We start from the raw sequence: 15,058 nt of genomic DNA, 5'->3' as shown, positions 1-15,058 counted from the left end.
TGTTCTGGGATTTATTTTTCTTCTGTAATACTCATTATGTTAAATTTATAGAGCACATTCTCTGTCACTGTCTCAAAGCTAAACTGAATATGTTTTTTCCAATATGTGCCCTGGTCTTTTGGTCACAGATTTTGTTAGGTTCCATCTTTTTTCCTCTGCTTACACAGACCATACTGATCACATGGTTAAGGGTCTCACAGCCACTTGTTAGCTATTTTCTCATTTTCTTAAAGAGTAGAAAACAAAGCAGTCAAATCTATGGCAAGTTTGGCAGTGTCCCAAATCTAATGTGTCCCTGGAAACTGCAGAATTAAACAAAATGTACATGCTTTCTAAGGTGTCTGATCACCAGAACAGAATAGCACAGCTTCCTTTACAGGAGAAACTTGTAACACTTTTTAGACCTGTAACTCTCAAAGTTTTTCAAATTGTACTGTGACTCTTCAGAGTTCTTCTTCCCCTTTCAAAGGATCAGAGTTTAGAAACAAATAATGTGAAGATGGTGAGCCCTTTAGTAGAGATGGTGAAAGAGGGTGGTGTCATTTCTTTGTGGAGAGGAAATGGTATGAACATTCTCAAGATTGCTCCTGAGACAGCTGTTAAGGTCTGGTCATATGAACGGGTAAAGCCATATGCCCCAGACACTAATTAACAAAGAAAAGTCATTACATTGTATTTTTTAAAGAATCACTCATATTATTACAAAACAATGGGAAAGTTGTTAATGGCTATATTGTAATATTATTATAATGTCATTATTATAACATTAGTACTTATTTTACAAAAATTATTTTATTTTGTAAAAGTTCTTTTATTTTGTAAAAATTTATTCTAATTAGTTACACATGACAGTAGAATGCATTTTGACACACTGTACACAAATGGAGCACTTCTCATTTCTCTGGCTTTACATGGTGCAGAGTCACACTGATAGTGTGATCATACATGTATATAGGGTAATAATGTCTTATTCCACCATACTTCCCACCTCCAAACCCACTCCCCTCCCCTCCACTCACACCACTCTGCCCAATCCAAAGTTCCTTCATTTCCCCCTTCCCCCCGTTATGGATCAGCATTTGCTCATCAGAGAAACCATTCAGCCTTTGATTTGTGGGGGGTTATTTTCTTATAATACTGTTTTTAAAGACCTTCTTTTTGGTCAATATTTTCTGAATATAAGTTTAGATAATTTGAGATTTTACAGAGAAACTTCACAATAGTATACTAAAGTTCAGTGAATTCTATAGGAATATCAGTGAATCAAGGGAAATAAAATGAAGTAGTGGGCAGAGTAAACACTTTATAGACAACAGATTTGTGTTTTAATTTTAGCTTAGTGTGTTCTAGCTGTGTGCCCTTGGAAAAGTTCCACATCTCTGAACTTCGGCTGTCTCATCCACAAAATGTGTAAATTATCTGTCAAATGGCCTGACATATAGGAAGCACTCAGTAAATGGTGGTTCTAGTATTACATTCAACATAGTACAGGATACTCTCTAAGGAGGATACAGAGGGACCCAAACTTGGTTGAGGGAAGGCTTCCTTGAGGAGGTTATGTTTACATGAAAAGCCAAAAAATAAGTGAAATTTTTTATCAAAACTCAGAAAATAGAATGTTCCAGGCAGAGGGAGCAACATGTCAAAAACTCTGAAGGTAAAAAAATAAAATAAAATAAAACAAGGTATGTTTGAGGTACTGAAAGAGGCGCAGTGTGGCTAGAGTAGAGAGAGTGGTTAAAAAATGACGTTGAAGAGGCAGGCAGGTAAAGTAGGAAAGGGGCAAGGTGTATGGAGGGGGAAGTAAATTAGGGTGGTATGCAGGAGCCCAGGAGGCAGATGACAGTGAGGCCAGTGGAAACAGGCCAGTGGAAAGATTGAAGATATTTAGGAAATAGAGTAGATAAAGTTTATATATCTTATGGTGTGTGTGTGTGTGTGTGTGTGTGTGTGTGTGTGTTTGTGGAATGTAAGCTAGGGAGGGAAATTTCTAATTTGTTCATTGGTGACTGTTTATTGTAATAAGGAAGATCTGGGTAGACACATCCTCTCACAGGGCACCATTCACAGTATATGTACTTTTTATGTTTGTTGTTAGAAAAATAACAATATCTATCTATCTATTTATCTATTTATCTATCTATCTTGGGGAAATGGGGAATTTTTATATCCAATTTGGAGCCTGTGGAGCTTGAGGTTCCTTTATCAGTGAGAAATATTCAGGTTACAGAAAGTGGCTTACATCATAAAGGAATTAATTTTCTGAAATTATTGGAAGGCCCCTCAATGGAGTAGACTTTTGATGAGTCTTGGTTTAGGACTTCAAGAGTGTCACCAAAGACTCCGTTGCCTCCTCTCTTCTGTCTGTCATGGACTGCCTTACCTCCAAATATCTCTCCTTTGTGGTTGAAGCTTCCAGGGGTTCATGTGACTGTGTTCATATGTAGAAGGAGAGCTGACTCTCCTTGTAGTTATCTAGGAAGACTTTCCTTTTTCTTTTTCCTTTTGGAGTGCTGGGGTTGGAACCCAGGGCTTTGAGCAGGCTAGGCAAGCACTTTACCACTGATCCCCACCCCTGTATCCTCCAAAGACTTTTAAGAAATGCCCCACCCAAATTTCCTTGGGTATTAATGATCCAGATTATGTCAGATGTCCATCCTTGTACTAATTACTATGTCTTAATAATAGGAGGCACTGTTTGTCTTGGAACAAGAAGTTAAAATAAAGACCACCGAGGCCAAGGAAGTATTCTGTTGAAATTTCTTTCTGTAAAGAAAGATTTATCATTAAAGATTTAAAAATAATTACCCCTTCTTCAGTTTCTATGTGGTAAGCAATTACACATGAAGTATTATTGCAGTCAATCCTCACAACAGTTTCAGAAAATAGGAACTGCTAGTGTACTAGTGACCAGGTTAGCAAAGACATTTGCCTTCATTTTCCAGGTGAAAAAACTGAATTACAGAACTGTTAAGTGACTTGCCAGATGTGGTGCTGCACACCTATAATCCTAGCTACTTGGGAGAATGAAGTAGGAGGATCATGATTTCAGAGCCATCCTAGGCAACTTAAGTGAGACCCTGTCTCAAAATAAAAATTAAAAATGGATCAGTACATAGCTTAGTATAGAGTGCCCCTGGGTTATATCTCCAGGAAATTAGAAAAAGAAAGAAGGGGAGGAGGAGGAGGACTAAAGAAAAATTAGGTAACTTGTCCTGGAATACTAAGTGAGCAAGCCAAGTATGAAACCTGTTTTAGTTATCATGTTATGGTGAAACCATACTTTTGAAATGAAATGATTTCCTGCCTCTACTGGTAGGTGAGTCTGGAGTTTTTCTGCCTCTGCCCATAAGTTTGCAGGCCTACACAGCTGAGAAGTGTTGCCGCTCTTAATGTGGGCTGTGCCCTCCAGGGTTTCAGCAAACCCAAGCAGCTCACCATCAATTTCTCCTTCTTTGTGGGTTCTTGTCTCCTGAATTCAAAGAATGAAATACATATACCAGGATGAATGCCTGTAAGAACAGAATTTATTAAAGAATAGAAACAGGAACTGAATTCCGGCAATGCAAAAGGGAACCGATAGCAGGTTTTTTCCATCTGACTGTGCTAATTTAAGAGTTTGTATAGAACTTGGGTCACTGGTATTGGTCCAAACTTATACTAATTAGGGATTGAAAAAAGCAGGAATGCTATTGGTCCACATTTATGCTAATTAGGGTTTGAAAATATACTAATGCTATTGGTCAATTCTTGAATTCAACTTCCATTCAGATCTGCCCCATTTTCATTTTCATTTCAGGAAGTGGGAAGTTGAGATCATAGGATGGTGGTGGCAGCACTGTGTGCAGCTGGTTCTGCAGCAGTCCTCCATACCAAGCCTGGTGGGAGAAGGATGACAGGTCGGAGCACCTTGGCTCACTTGGCCTGTATGGGGGAGGGAGGTCCATGTGGCTGAAGGCTGTGCTTGCCACCCAACCTACCCGGGCTGCCACTCTGCTGCTCCACTACTCTGCTGCTGCTTCTTGGCAGGGACTAGTAGGCTGGCTACAGGGCTTGGCAGATGGTGAGCCAGGTCAATGGTGCCTCATTAAAATTTGACACAGTTGGGCTAGGAATGAAGCTCAGTGGCAAAGCACTTTGCCTAGCATATTAAGAGGCTGTGGGTTTCTTTCCAGAAAAAAATAAAACGTGGACACAGTTGTCATCAGAACTTATTGCATAAGATGTCAGTTTCCATCTCAGTGGTTTCTAGTCTCATTAAATGAATTCTTAACCATAATCAACACTTATTAGATGTCTACTATGTAACAAGATTATATTCTAGGTAAAAAGAGCTACAAGATGAAGTTTCTACTGTTAAAATTTTGAACTCTTATCTAATGTATATAAATTTATGTAGGTACTGGGTGATGTGCAGTACTTTTTAACTATAAATATTGATAGTTAATAAATTCTATGGCCTTTCAGATTTCTGAATACTTATACAGTTTTGACCTCTTGTTTATGAAGAATAAGATGTTTCTTTCTAGGGAAGGAGCCAAGTTAGACATTGCTGAGAAACTTGCTTCTGCTTATTTGGCTGGTGCTACTTCACTGTCTTTTATTTTCCCCTTGGAGGTAAGTACTGTAGAAAAAATATAATTTAATTGCTGTCTTTAATGAAAATTATATCTGAGTTTTTGAAGTGAACTCCTCACCAGGAAACTCAGAATATGCTTTGATCATTAGCAGTAATTATACAGCATAGGGAAAATCAATTGCTAGGGATGAATCTCCAGAGCCATGACATCTAAGCAAGCATTTCTTTTGCTGTTTTTGTTTTTCACATTTTCCTTCCAATGGAACTTAAAATTGTGGTCCTGCTTCCCTGCTGAAAAAAATTCAGTTGGGATTTTGGAAAGAAACCAGAATTACAATATTGAATCTTTTCATCTAGGAAAGAGCAGTCTTTCTCTTTCTCTCTCTTCTATTATATTCTTTGATAAAATTATACTGAATTAAGATGGGTAAGCCTGCAGGTAGCACAGATTGAGAAATAAGAGCCAAAGTTCAGTTTTGAAACTATTGATTGAATAAAAATGTTCATTGATTTTTATGGCAAGCATTGAAAACAAAATCCCTGTATGTCTGTGGCCATTCGCAGTGTGTGTGTGCGTGCATGTGTGTGTGTGTGTGTGTGTGTGTGTGTGTGTGTGTGAAATCCTACTATGAGTTTATTAGGATACAAAGGTTGGAGATGGGTTTATAAGAACGTCTTTTTGGCTCCTTATTTTGGTCAATACAGTACCTGAAGCTATACTCTTGCATTATTTGGATAGAAGAAATATCATTTAATTCAAGCAGGCACTATTTTCCACAAAGTTCAATTCAGAAATTTGGTAAAATATTTTAAGTACCGAATTTGTAAAATATGTCTATGTGAAGCTCAAATATCCATAAATACACTGCCATTGAAAGTATAGCTTGACCTAAAATGCTATTATCTTTTACATTCTTTAATAATAGATGAACTCTAAGAGTCCACAATTTAAATTTAATTTAGCACAGAATGTTCTAGGTTGGATAGTTGATCAGTGATCTTATAACATTATTTTTTTACCACATTCAGGTTTGAAAAACTAATATGACCATAGGTAAAACCGGACACTACTGTAGGACATTGGATTGTGCCAGGAATATTTGGAAGCTTCAAAAAGCTAAAGACTTCTACAGAGACCTTGTTCCTAGTCTTCTCGCTGTCATACCATATGCAGGTGTAGCTGTTCCTGCTAATGAGGTGAGTTGGTTTCTATGATGGAGTGACATTAGAATTATTTTGTCTGCAATCATAATACAAGTTATAAACTTTTACCAAATCATACATTTAAGTCAGAGTTAATAGAAAATAAGTTTTTCATAGTCATTTTCCTGGCTTCTTTCTTCCTCAGGAATATATGCTAATTTCCTAAAAGTGTTGACCTCAGCCCTTCTTCTCTCCTTGCACATCACTGCTCTCCCTTGGTGACTCTATTATTGGCTTTCAATTCCAGACACTTAGAGATCTGGACTTTTCATTCCTTTACTGATTGGCCAGTTCACCAAAGATATTAAGTGACATTGACTTGCTTTCTTTCTATCATCAGAAGTCTGTTTGACTTATTGTTACTTTTGTTCTGAGTTTCCTTTTGAGTAGTTTCTGGTAATAGTGATTATCTACTACAAATCAATTATAATCATTTGATTCTGAAAAAAAAAAGTAAGGGATGAATGTAAGTCTTATTTTGAAGTGTGAAGGGATGCAAAATGACAATGACCTGTTTTCTCTTTTAGTAGTGCTCTGTAGATGCTTCTGACAAACTATTAAACATGGCCTTCCTTATCCAGCTTCCTCCCTTTTTGGTATTCCTGAGTACCTCCCACTGCAGAGACATTTTGAATTTTACTATTGGTTAGGGTAGTGGGTAGCATTGTGTACTCTGTTTTAGGATCATGGAGTCAGACTGCTGGAGTTTCTATTCCAATATTTATTTTAACCTCTCTGTGCCTGATTTCTCTCACCATAAAAAAAGGGATTTATTCATTCATTAAACAGTTATTGTTGCATGCACCAGGTTCTGTTCTAAGTACACCAAGCAAACAAACAAACAACAAAAAATAAATAAATAAAATAAAACAGGCATTCCTGGCCTTGTGGTTTTTATATTCTTTCATTTGGAGACGAATGATAACCATTTGAAACATAATATGTTAATGATAAGAGCTATGGAGAAAAAAACAAGACAGGGAAGGAGGATGGGTAGTATTAGAGACTGAAATTTTAGAGGATGGTTCAGGAGGATCTTCCTTAGAAGTTGACTTTTGAAGGTGTGAAGAAAGTGAGAGTCAAGACATGCATGTATCTACAAGGAGAACACTCAGGGTGAGAGCATATGCAGCTGGAGTGAAGAGAGCCAGAAAAGACTATGGGAGATGGGGTCAGAGATCAAGTAGGAGGCTTGACTTAGCAGGGCCTAGTCCATCATAGAAAAGCATTTAATTTTTACCCTAGGTAAAATGGGAAGCTATTAGAGAATTTTGAACAGAGAAGTGTCATGTATGACAAGGTTTTTTTTTTTTTTCAAAGTAACAGCTTTATTGAAGTATAATTCACAAAATTTTATTATATGAATATAGCACTTTTTCATTCATCAATCTCTGAACATTTGGGCTATTTGCCTTTTCGATATTATAATAGTGCTATGAAATATAAATACAGGTTTTTTTGGGGAATATTTTTTTCTTTCTCTTTGGTATCTAGAAGCAGAATTGCTGAGTCATTTTAACTTTTTAGTCTTTTTTTAATTGTATTTAGTTTTAGATAGACACAATATCTTTATTTTCATTTATTTATTTTTTAGGTGGTGGTGAGGATTGAACCCAGGGCCTCATGCATGGGAGCAAAGCATTCTACCAGTGAGCTACAACCCCAGCCCAAATGTTCAACCTTTTGAAAAAATGTCAGATGTTTTCAAAAGAGACTACATGATTTTATATCCACATCCTAGTCAACATTTGTTACTATTTGATTATAGTTATTTTAGAAGATAGTAGTTTAATTGGTGTATCTTTTAATTGTTTAATTGTAAGATTTTTATACATATTAGATACAAATCTTCTATCAGATTATTTAAAATTGTTATCTCCCTTCCATTTCTGTTTTATTTTTTTTCACATTCTCTATGATATCCTTTGAAACAAATGGTTTAATTTTGGATAAAGTCGAGTTTGTCAATTTTTCTTTTTTACATGTGTTTTTGGAATCATATCTAAGAAACAACTAAGATCACAGAGGATTAACTTCTATGATTTCGTGTAAGATTTTTATAGTTTGGAATTCTTACATTTAGGTTTATGATCCTTTTTGAATTCATTTTTAATATGGTGATAGGCTGGAGTTCAATTTCATTCTTTGTAAGTGAATAGTCAGTTGTTCCAACACCATTTGTTGAGAAGACTGTTTTTTTCCCCTTTGTCAAAAATCAATTGACCATAAATGTAAGGGTTTATTTCTGGACCCTTGTTTCTATTCTATTGCTTTGTATTTCTGCTCTTAGGCCAGCACCATACTTTCTTGATTCCTGAGCTTGGTAGTTGTATTTTGAAATCAGGAAGTGTGAGTCTTCCAACATTGTCCTTCTCTTCTAAGTATTATTTGGCTATTCTGGGTTCCTTGAATGTGAACTTTAGAATCAGCTGATGTTAGTTTTAGGAAAATAGAGAGTATGAAGTAAAGGTCTTTATATTCAGGGAGAGTAAGGGAATATGGTATATATAATTCCAGGGTAAAATTAAAGTCTACTTAAGATGTGATAATCATAAATTTTAAATGAAACCAATAAGCTTGGGTCTGGGTTTTTTTCAGCCACATTTAGTTGCATGGGAGCAGGCATAGAGGAAGAAGAGTTGATTTTAAGCAGGTTGTTCTGTTATGCTAACATGATAAAGAGAGAAAAGCTAACATGATAAGGAGATAAAAAATAGACAAGGGAGTTATAGGATAATAATAGAATTATTATGTCATGAAGGTTTATGAATATTAAGGTAATATGTGTAAAATGATCAGATCTGCCCACTCATTTGGAAAGCTGTCTATATATGTGAAATATCATTATTATTATCAATTATGTGTCAGAGATTTTCCTTTTGCTAGGCTTGTTGTTTTACCTTGATACTTGATCCAGGTCTTTGCTCCATCAGTGTTCTCTTCTCCCAGTTTGGCAATCACCTTCAGGTCTCTTTCAACAAAAAACAACAACTAAATAAAACAAAACCCAAATCTCCTTCCTAACTCTTCTTCCATCACTAGTGACTACTATTGCTGGTGGAAATGTAAAATCATGTGGCCATTTTGGATAACATTCTGCATTTCTCATTCATGTATTTCTAAAGGATATGAAATAACATCTATACTATATTTCCTAATGTTTTATGCTTTCCTTAAGTGATTATAGTCTATTTTCTAGTCCTTGACTTGCAGTTGAAGGTTAAGTAAAAATCCCAAGTGAATTTGACAATTAGTCAAGTTTGGGAAATACTGAATGAAGAAAGCCTTAAAATCAATGTATTTGTTTGCTAGGCCTGCCATAGCAAAATACTCATGGTAGATGGTTTAAACAGCAGAACTTCTCATGGTTCTGTAGGACAGAATTCTAAGATCAAGGTGCTAGTAGATGTGTTTTTGCTGAGAGTTCTTTCCTTTGCTTGCAGATTGTCACCTTCTCTGTCCTCACATGGTCTTTCCTCTGTATGCATGCATGTCTCTATTCAAATTTCCTCTTATGAGGAAACCAGTCATATTGCATGAGAACCCACCTTAAAAGAGCTCATTTTAGGGCTGGGATTGTGGCTCAGTGGTAGAGCACTTGCCTAGCATGTGAGAGACACTGGGTTTGATTCTCAGCACTGCATATAAATAAAATAAGTAAATAAATAAAGGTCCATCAACAACTAAAAATACTTTAAAAATAGTTCATTTTAATTTAATTACCTCTTTTTAAAAACATTGTCTCAAAAAATAGTTACATTTTGATGAGCTAAATGTTAGGGCTTCAGTATTTGAACTTTGAGAGGACACAATTTGGCCATAACAAGAAGTCAGGGCATTATCTAACATTTTTAGATTAAAATGATTACTAAATGACCACTAAATATTATATACTCACTTTTAATTATGTTGCTAAAATTGGTGGGTCATAAATATATATCCAGTAACTCTTACTACTTTGGAGAGCTGCATTCTGTATTTTATGATCTTTGCTATGATATAACACAGAAGATATGATTTATACCTACCTAAGAAAAAATATTAACCTATTATTTTGGCTCACCTTTTAATTGTTGTTTAAGTGTATTCTCATTTTGTTCTCTGTTAGGTTTTAAAAATTTATTGGCTAAACACATGCAGAGGACCCTGAGTTGGTGACACTGATGGGATGTAGTGCCCTGTCTAACTTTTGTGGTCAATTTGTCAGCTACCCCTGTTCCTAGTGAGAACTTGCATGCAGGTTCAAGGTGGGGTTTTGTGAGGATGACCGTGTAAAAAGCTCTACATGGTTTAGAGATTTCTTTTTTAATTTCTTTTCTGGAGAGTGTCTTGGGATCTTCCTCATTTTAATCAGTGCTTGGTTTCTGGGAAATATGAAATTATGAAGCTCTTGTCATTTGAGTGGTAATGGTGCTATTTATTTCAAATCAAGTTTAAACTTTATAACACATAAAAATGGAATATAGTGCCTTGGGGGATATGAATAACTTCACAGTCATTCATATAGTCCAGACTATTCTTTAACTAGCATTTATAAGATAAAGATTATCTTATAACTAGCATTTATAAGTTAACTAGCATTAACTAGCATTTATAAGAACATATAACTTAACTAGCATTTATAACTTAACTGGCATTTATAAGATTGTGATTATAAAGAATCTGGAATTTAGATGTCCATTATGATGAATAAAATTTTTTTGCAACCTGATACCCACTGAGTTTATTTCACTTAAAGCACTCAATAAAGTACTTCATGATCACTAAGAAGATCAAAATGACTATATTTTGTGCAACATGAGATGCACTCAGTCTATATCACTTTAAAAGAACTCAATAAATAGTGAATATTGGGAAAAAATTGTGTATATCACAGAAGTTCATTGTAGGAATTTTTACAAACATATACACCCATATACTATTAATTATATTAAGACAAGTCATTTCCAGCACTCCAGAATGTTGTTTTGTGCCCCTCCATAAACGCTGCCACTCCTAGGTAAATATTATTGTGGTTTTATCACCATTGATAAACAAGTTTGCCTGTTCTTGAGAACTATGCATTTTCTTGGAGTCATCTATGTTGTTGCATGCAGCATTTTTCTTTGTTGTATATTATTCTATTATATGAATGCCATTTTTAATCTTTTGTACTGTTAATGATCACAAAGTTAAAATAACATTACATTTGCCCTCACTGTGTTGGCTGTGGCCTAGCACTAAGGGGTGGAATGGTGGAGGGCAGACTCAGTGGCCCTAGCAATTATGGACCCAGCCCAGACATTGCTGTAGGAGGAAGTGCTCAAGTTTATGAATTTCTCAGAGAGAGAAGAAACCCCATAGGAAGACAATACCAGAGAAGAATGAACTTGGAAATAAAGGATACTATTGATGAATTCTTTGATTTTTGTTGTTGTTGTTGTTCACTGCTGCTTCTACTGCAAAATACTTACAAAAGCTATGCCACTCTGCTTAATCCAAGAAGCAGTATGTCTGGCAAGCACTGCTTTGAAGACTGAAAATTGTGTGGCCAAATCTTGCCAGTGACACTTCCAGTATGGATGTAGCTAGCAATGGAAACTCAACAAGCTATGAAAAGTAAAAGGAACTGTGTGTCATATTTTGAAAAGTTGTCTGAGTCTGATTAAGTTGAGTTTGTGTAATATCTTATATCTCAAATGTGTCATTACCAACATGGGCACATAAACTCATATCTTTAACCTGTGCTGCAAAGTGATTTCATAACTGCTCTACTAGCTGGAGGATTGGATCATATTGCTGAGAGCATTCTGTCATACAGATGCCATATCACTTTGTGCTGCTGAACTTGTCTGCATCAATGGTACTGAATGATGTTGGATGGCATGTTTTGAAAGAAACTCATCAAGACAATGGTCAGGACAGATTCTCTGTGGAGAGTCCTAGCAGAATGAAGAGGGTGGGGACAGTATTTATCAGAAACAAACCTTCAGATGGGAATGCTCCTCTCAACTCTTTTTATAAGGTACTTTATCTTAAAATTATACATGATATTGAGAAAATTGAATCTAATTGGAGATGTGGAAGACACAACCTATAGAGAGACTATTGCTGGAGTAAAATGAACAAAGGAGTTTACTGTTACAATCTGCAAGTAGAAAATAATAAGCAGTCTTTGAGACAACACAATAAAAAAATGTATAAAAACACATTGAAGTTCAAGTGAATCTTCACAGGCCTCACAGGTTCTGTCCCATGCTTCCAGTATGGTGAGAGGGTTTGTAACTGGATCATCAGATTCCAGAGTCAGGGTATAGAATGTAAATACAAGTGAAATGCTAAACCTTGATTTATCATTGTGAATGAATTCTGCACTTAAATAGCATGATGGTGACCTGCTTCAAAGTTCACCCCATTACTGTGTGAGATATGGCTTCCTTGAATGATATTACCTTCCGAGGTTGCTGGTTGGACATGGAGCTGCTATCAGTGTTGTAGACTTTGATGACAAGGACAGTATTTCTGCATCTGGAGACAACTATAAGAGTTTGAATTTATTAGGCTCTAAATGGATACAAAAGAGACATTGCCTGTTTGCAGTACAAAGACAGGCTGGTGGTGAGTGGCTTGTCTGACAACACTATCAGATTGTGGGATGCAGGGTGTGATGCCTGTTTAAGAGTGTTAGAAGACCATTCGAAATTGGTGCATTATATTTGATTTGATAACAAGAGGATAGTCAGTGGGGCCTATGATGGAAAAATTAAAGTGTAGGAACTTGTGGGTGCTTTGGGCCCCCAATGCTCCTACAGAGACTCTCTATAGACCCTTATGGAACATTCTGGAAGAGTTTTCTGACTCCAGTTTTATGAACTCCAGATTATCATTATTTACATGATGACACAATCATCCTCTCTGGGACTCCCTAAGTCATCCAACTACTCAAGTTGACAACTACTTATCGGGTTCTGTTCACTTCCTCTTCTCAAACACTCACCTACATCTCCAGATAAATTATCATACACTGACCTCATACTTACCCAGCACTCATTAAAGTTGCAGTATTTAACATACCAGCCAAGAACACAATGAGCAACCGCAGCAAGAGTCAAAATCCCACCTGGATTACCTGGACCAGTGAGGATCAAGGCTTTGAGACTCCTGCTGGGACATAGTTGGTTTGCGGCCAGCCAGGACAGTCTACCTGGCACAGCTAACTGCTTCAGTGCTGCCATCAGAGATGCCTTCTGTCTTATGTGAAGTATTGGAACATTTAGACCTCCCATGCCATCTCTCCCCATTTCTCCTCTGCACCATTTTCTCTCTTATTTGGTTCCAAATGTGACTTATAAATAAATTTAGTATTTTGCCAAAAAAAGGAAAAAGTTATAAGTGGCATTTTTTGGACAGCTGGGAATTTGAGAATTAATTACAATTTCATAAGATGTAACTATAGCATTTTGATGGTGTAGGCTAATGTTTTTACTTTTAGGAGATATTGGGGTACTTAAAGGTGAAGTGAAATGACATGTCACATAAATATTTATATATGTGCATAGGTTGGCAAGAGGAAGAAACATAAAATAAGTATGGCAAAAATATCCCATTTTTAATCTAGAAGTAAGTATACAAATGTTCATTGTTCTGTTCTTTCTGGAGTTTATAATTTTCATAATAGGTTGACGAAAAAAATCAATGATCAAAGTAGTTTTAACATTAGAACAAAATAAGTATGTTCCATATACCTTTACAAAATTATGGAAATCTGAGTGAATGAAATGTATAGCTTCTGATAAAAATGCATATAGAACATTTTACAAGAAATTCTATGGCCTGGTAAATATTTTCTAAATTTTCAAGGAAACTTTTCTAGATTTTAGAGGGATTATTTAATTTGTGAGTGAGGTGGGAGAAGAATAGGATGGTTAGAGTAAAATTAGTTCTTTACTAATTTTTTACTCAATTTAACTACATCAATTTAGGGAACCTGATATAAGGGTTAGAGAGAAAAATACTAGCTGGAGTTTAAGAATTTATGTTGCTAGGTACTGTGCCATGTGGCAGACATATTGTGATCAGGTAGACAAAAGAGGAGACATTGGTCCCTGCTCTCATGGAATTGATTTCCAGTAGGGAAGATAAATACTAATTAAATGTATCTACCAGATGTTTAGTTATAAACTATGATAAGTGCTACAAAGGCAGAGTTTTCTATGGGTTGTAAGGGAGGGGTCTTTCTTGGGGAAGCACACCTGAGCCTCCTGAGCTGCTGGGATTACAATTGTTAACTACCGTGCCCGGCTAAGATGTTTCTTTTTTTAGTTGTAGTGGGACAAAATACCTTTTTTTATTTATTTTTTTTTATGTGGTGCTGAGGATCAAACCCAGTGCCTTGCACATGCTAGGCAAGCGCTCTGCTGCTGAGCCACAACCCCAGCCCTCAGATGTTCTTAAAGCATGAGATGTTGGGTAAAGATACTTTGGTATGCCTAGAGAAATTTTTGATTATAAGTCTATAATAATTACAGGCACATTTCACCACTAGCAGACAACCTTTATTAATAAAAAGAAAGAAAACTAAATAGTGTATAAACATCAAATAGTTTTATTAAAATCCCAGATTATATAATATGATGAATCAGAAATATTCTCTCAAAATGCTTGTAAAGAATCTAATCATATTTAATTATCTGATTTAGCATTCTGTATCTTAATCACTGTTTGAAAGAAAACTAAAATATTAAATTAATTTGATCTTTCTCTTTCTTTTTCATTGTATAGCCACAATAGGAGCCCACAGCAAAATATGGTCAGCTTGTTTTCTTAAATTTATAAAATGAGTGAAATCACAGGATTTTTCAGAGTCATGACTCCAAATTTCTTAAAGCTGCTTCCTTCAGTGTGTATAAACTCTATAATTTATGAATCAATAAAACAATTCTTGGGAATATTTTAAAATCTTGAACTGTCATTATCTATGTACTTGCAAGATGAATGTCTTAGTTTTTTCTTTAAATTGCAAGAAGTCTGATGAAAATATGCTATAAGTGTTTTTCAAAAAGAGAATCACAAAAATCGACTTAAATATTGAACTTTAATTTACATATGCCAGGATTATAGTTTAATTTTTTGTAAATAAAATCCATTTAGACTTCTTCAAATTTAAATGAATACTCACAGAAATTTGCATTTAAGTGGGTTAAAATATTACCAAATATAACCTAATTATTTTATTTATAATGTAATTTCATGTTCCAGAGATGGAATCATTTGAAAATTTGGAAATTTCTCTGAATT

At 35.5% G+C, this 15,058-nt stretch overlaps 1 pseudogene; it reads left to right on the top strand.

The window, feature by feature from the left end:
• Nucleotides 1-11,397: 11,397 nt before the first annotated feature.
• Nucleotides 11,398-12,690, top strand: LOC114080562 (F-box/WD repeat-containing protein 1A pseudogene; annotated as a pseudogene).
• The last annotated feature ends 2,368 nt before the right edge of the window (nucleotides 12,691-15,058 follow it).

Source organism: Marmota flaviventris, chromosome 6 (genome assembly GCF_047511675.1).
Source record: "Marmota flaviventris isolate mMarFla1 chromosome 6, mMarFla1.hap1, whole genome shotgun sequence".
Taxonomy (NCBI): domain Eukaryota; kingdom Metazoa; phylum Chordata; class Mammalia; order Rodentia; family Sciuridae; genus Marmota; species Marmota flaviventris.
Note: the sequence above shows the minus strand (reverse complement) of the source record. Positions and strands in the feature narration are given on the sequence as shown.